A 6007-nucleotide genomic window follows, 5' to 3' on the forward strand; every position below is an offset into this window, starting at 1 on the left:
TATATATATATAAAGAAATACAAGAAATAAAAAAAAAATTTTACTTTAAAAAACGAAATTTCAATTATTTTTTGTTCAAAACTTTAACCAATTGTTAAAAATAAACGTTGAGAAATCGAGCCAGTTGAAGTAATGCTTAAGGAGCTAAAACGCATTATGTCATACGGTAAAAGGACCTTTTGAAAACATCTTTAGCGTGTTACTTAAGCATAGTTTTACTTTACCGTTATTTGGAAATATTGAAGTTTTTATCTAGGTAAATTTTCATAAGCATCATTTAAGAACTTTATTTTCTATGTCAATTTTTAGAATTCTAGAAATGTCTGGTAAACCTTTCGATAAAATGTCTGTGTTCTGTCTGGAATGATTATTTAAAAGAAATGTCGAAAAACATAAAAAAAAATGGTAAAGATTTTATAAAACAACTTGCTGTCGAACCTGGCATTGCTTAACTAAAAAAGTGAGGAAATAAAATAAATATATTTCTGAATATTGTGCTTATCAAATTAGATACTCGCGCTATTACTTCTACACAATTAGTTTTTAATAAAAATAGAGGTACAGGACAAAAAATACATGCATTTAATCCTGCAACAAATAATTCCACTTAATATTGTGACCTAAAACATATATTATATAAATTTGAAATATTTATTGCTTTTCCCGATAATTGGCTTGTACAGATGCATCGATATATGTTTTAGAAAGGAAAAGATTAAAAAAATAAGAAAAAAAACATGAGTTTAATATAATTGAACAAATTAATTCTTCATAGACTCTACTGCATTATAAAAAATATTTGGATCATATTACAATAAAAAGAACCGGCATTCTGGGTGAATCGTTTGTTAAGTTAAATTTTACCGTAAAATCCATTTTCATTGTTGCAATATGATACAATAAATTATTGTTTTTAACATATATTTTACATTAAATATTATTTAACTAGAATGATTCAGTGATTTATCGTATACTGTGTGATACTGTAAAATTTACGATATATCAGTAAGTGATACAATACATAGGCATATTACATTCCGTAAAATCTTGCAGTCGGAAATATTGTCCCACTGGGTGCTGGTACATTTTACCGTTATTTTTACCAGAATTTCATACAGAGTAGAAAGTTAGTGAATTTTGGTGCCTCTAGTTTTTTTGGGGGGGCTTCATTATATTACGTCAAATCTCATTGCTATTGAATGAACAGTATAAGAACAAACGTGAAAAAAAACAATTATGTATATTTAAAAAATGTTCAAAGCAATGCAAAGCTGAAAAAATTAAGAAAAAAATGATTTTTTTTTCTCGAAATACCGATACTAATTTTGTAGAAGAAAGCACGTAAATTGCAACCGATTTTTGAAAATCTTTAAGATTAGATTTAAGAAGGAACTTAATATAATGAACATACTGCAATCTATTTATCAAATATCATAAGGAAGCATCTTGTGAAAATATTAATAGATATATTAATCATAAAAGATTTTTTTCTCTTTCTTAATTTTAACACAGGTTGAAAAAAAATTTCTATTTGTTATTTAAAAAAAGGACTTTAAATCATTAGTAGGAATTAAGATAAAATATTAAATTCGGTTTTATTGATTGCAAGCCTTTCGTTAATATTTCTTTTTAATGCTATATTATTATTATATTTTGTTAACCTGATGCAAAAATAGCTCTTAGTCTTTGAGAAAAACAATATTTTAAACAAGTTCTTCTACGATACATTTATTGAAAATAAAACAAAATTGCATTAGAGTTAAACATTAAAACCGTGTAAAGCATTTTAAATAAAGCAGAAACTAAAGTATTAAATATTTTATTAATCTAATTAATATACGTTCTTACTTACAAGCAAAAAATAAAAAGATTGCCAAGCGTAAAGTTCTTAATAAGAACAAAAAATCAACAACATTTTCCACGAAGAAAGACGAACGTCTTACAAATTTACGAACGCAAAACTATTACCGGAGCAAATTAAAACTAATTAGTCCTTATGTTGCCTGGAGCTTAGTTGATTGAAGTAGTTCTTAAAAGGATTAATTTTACGAATAGAATTCTGTAGACAGACCAAAGGCTTAAACAAGTTTTCTTGCTTTTTCTATTTACCTTAAATATTCTGATAACGTGCTTAAAACCTTTCGACTTCTGATTTACCAATAACGAAGATATCCTGAAAGGGAAATACGATATGGAGCCCGCATTATAAATGTGTAAATAGAGATTTAACAGAGAGTAACACTGGAAAAATTTGCAGCATGAAATGTAACCGGAAACCGGAAATATAGACTTTGCAAAAGGGTTTCTGCGCCTAGGGGAAATTGGAATAATATAATGAAAATTAGAAGAGAAGGGTAATGGGGAAAGGAAAAATAGAAATGAAAAAAATTTTCTCCGGATATAATTAACTTAATACGCTAAGATATGAAGCCAGTAGGCGCATTTTATTCAATAATGTTTTTTTTTTAACTGTAATATCTTCTTACACAAACTAATGATTTTCATTTTAAATAATGCTTTAAAAATGTTACAAAGTAATGATATTTTTAACTTAATTATTATAGATATGCTAATGACAATTTTTAAATTTTTTTTTTCTTTTCAGAGCATTTCTCCTGTGCCAAATATTTTGTTTTGTTGTTATAAAATATATATATTTTATCAATAATTAAAAAATAAATAATAAATCTTATTTTGTTTACTAAATTAAAGTAATAAAGGCTTGAAATTGTATTTTCTTATTTTTCATTCTTGTATCAAAAGAATTATTTCTTTTAATATTTTTCTCCTTTTTATCTTACAAAATTGTATTAATTGTATCAAAAGAATAATTTTTTTAAATATTTTTCTCCTTTTTATCTTGCAAAATTGTTTTATTCTTATAAATTGAAGTCAATTCTCATTCAGGAAAAATATGTTATAGCTATGTTTTAATGAACAAAATCACGCACTAAGAACTTGGGCTGATGCCTTTTCAAAATCTATCTCTTTAAAACTATTGTGGTTCTAAGATATGGAAAATATTTTTTTTTTGAATAAAACTTCATGCTATCAGATTATAATATTTTAATATTTTTCTCCTTTTTAACTTGCAAAATTGTTTTATTCTTATAAATTGAAGTCAAATTCTTATTCAGGAAAAATATGTTATAGCTATGTTTCAATGAACAAAATCACGCACTAAGGACTGATGCTTATTCAAATTCTATCTCTTTAAAACTATTGTGGGTATATAAGACATCGAAAATATTTTTTTTTGAGTAAAACTTCATTAATGTATGTTAAATATCATTCTTCATAATTTGAAACTTTTTCATCTTTTCAGCAAGGTTTTGCACTACAATTATCTAACAACTACTGTAAAATTTATTATGTAAAAATCTAGCATAATTTCTGAGCACAGATATCAAAAAGAAATAACAAAACTCTTAGAGCAGCGATACCCCAGTGTTTAAAGCATTGGACAATCATTGTGAACAACTAGAGTTCGATTCCCTGTTGCGGTCCAACTTCAGATCGGTTGGAAAAATCTAGCCTAGGTTACTGACTGCAGACCACTATGATAACACTATAATGTTGATCATGAAATATTGAAACCTTAAACTCTATAACCCCCTTAGCCCACAATGGGCTGTTGCAAGAATGCTTTACTTTTAATAAAACTGTGAAAATATAAATTATATAAAATATTCTATTTCTTGCATTAATGCTGTGATAGATTGAGAAAAGGCACTCAGGAACTAGTTGCGCTTAAATGACTGAAAATTGCCGAATTACACAATATTCTAAGTTTGAAGTCTCTATTTTCAATCTATATAATCCCTTACAGAAATGTGAGATATTTTTGAGGTTCATTTTAGGTTGTTTTGAGCTATCAAGGTTGATTTGAGGTTTATTTAAAGTTGATTTCGAAAACAACCTTAAAAGATCAACCTTTCAAAAAGTATAATCAAGGTGTGGAAAGTTGTTTTATATTCACACTTGAGGTTGTTTTGAGTTTTATGGAAATTTACTTCCAATTAACTACCTTAAGGTGGTTGTTTTGGGGGTTTAAAGATTATTTTTTCTACACCACTTCAAGCAAATACGTATATTTGAGGTGTGAATAATTTCACCCGATCTAAACTAAGATTATTTCTGAGTTATATATGAGGTTCAATTGAAATTTTGGTTTATTGATGAGATTATTTTTGCTGCAAAATATTACCACATTTTCTACCTCAGGTGTATTTCTTTACATCTGTCAACCGCAAAACAAACTAAAAAACACCTAATATGTTTGTAAGAGTATCAATTGCATTATTTGAAATAATCAGTTGCATTATTTAACGAACTTCTATCATCACAGTAATCACTGCACGCCTTTCGAATGTTATCCGTCTAATCCTTTTCGTTTAATGTCAGGAGCAATTTTTTTCTCGTATCAGTCTACTCAAATAAAGATTTTCTTTGTTTGTTTTATTTTATCATTTTTAATGATTTTAATAAATGCATTCATAGAATCAAAATTAACACTGGCGATCTGCAGCACAATCTTCATAAATTTTAATTTTTCACTGACTCTAACACAATCAGACCAAGACTATTATTTTAAAAATCAAGTTTAACTTAACAAACGTACAGCAAAATTAAAACATATGGGATAGAAAAACACATTACGCTAAAAAAATTAAACTCTTTTTAAATAGAATAAGTGAATAAATAAATGAAAAAATAGAATAAGTGAAGGTAAATAAAGGAAATTAAACCGTATTAAGTCTAAAATCATGCAACCGTAGTTTTCGAAGTTGAGAATTTATTTTTATAATTTTTCTTGTCATTTAAATTCTTTATTTTTCAAAATACCAGTGAATTAAAGTCGATTAGTCGGAAACTTTGAAAGTTTCCATTTTTCGTTTGCTTCTAAAGCAGCAAATTTTCAAAAAGAATTGCCCTCAAGGACTTGAAACAAATAGCAATTCCTAAAGTTTAAGAGTTAAAATATAATCTTTTTAAATATGAAATTGAAAAAATAAAACTTTAAATGCTGTGACACTTTTCTATGCATGACAAACAATCTGCAGATACTCTAATATTCTGCAGCTCTCGCTATCGTGCTGGAAGTTTTTTGCTAACGGGGTTGTTTAATTAATTTAATATTTTTATTTATATTATATTGCTTCTGTAATAATGCCATCTGCATAAAATTACCTACAAAATCCGTCGTACTCTACAACAATGAAATGAATCAATGAAACCCCTTAAGAACATAATATCTTTTATAAACCCAGGGATGAGCATATACAGTGGATAAATCCAGGATAAATCAGGGGATGTATATAAATATTCGTATAAACATTTTGAAAAACATTTTAACACTTATGGTAATTTCACCTGAATAAAACTTGTATTAAAATTTCCTTAAAAATGCATTGGTTGTAGAACTTGTAATCTTTGTCAGAAAGCACCTCTTCCCTGGAAAAAATATTGACTCTACCCCTGCATATTTAGGAATCATAATTATTGATGTTGCCATCTATAGTAAGCATAATGCACATGCACTGACTGCTATAAGGGTAGAAATTACCTTTCTTAATTGACTTTTTTAGAAATTATACTCATTTTTTAAACAAAAATTACAAATGTAGAGCTCAATCACACGGCCTACCTACCACAGAAATGATGATCACATTATTAGACCTGATAACACTATTAAATTAACCCCCCAATTACCTTGAAATCAAAAAATCAAATTTTTAAGGTGGAATGTTAAATTAAATTAGGAAGCAGAAGTTATTAAAAAGTAATGTTTTTAATATTTATATAACTTTAAAAAATATGTAAAAAAAATATATACGCCAAATATTATGTGCCAAATAGTATATATCGTATATTGTAAAACATGGAAATATTTCATGGATATTAACGAAAAATATTCAGAAGTTTCAATTACTAGTTCATCTTATAAAGTGATTTAAAAATGGCTCTCTAACTTCTTTTTATTTGTTTACATAATTCACATGCTTTA

The 6007-nt window shown here is 26.8% G+C and overlaps 1 protein-coding gene across 2 annotated transcripts in view; it reads right to left on the reverse strand.

The window, feature by feature from the left end:
* Window positions 1–6007, reverse strand: part of LOC107455518 (protein eva-1 homolog C) — a 253195-nt gene that overhangs the window by 240768 nt on the left and 6420 nt on the right. The window lies entirely within an intron of this gene.

The sequence above is a fragment of the Parasteatoda tepidariorum genome, chromosome 9, assembly GCF_043381705.1.
Source record: "Parasteatoda tepidariorum isolate YZ-2023 chromosome 9, CAS_Ptep_4.0, whole genome shotgun sequence".
In the NCBI taxonomy this organism is placed as follows: domain Eukaryota; kingdom Metazoa; phylum Arthropoda; class Arachnida; order Araneae; family Theridiidae; genus Parasteatoda; species Parasteatoda tepidariorum.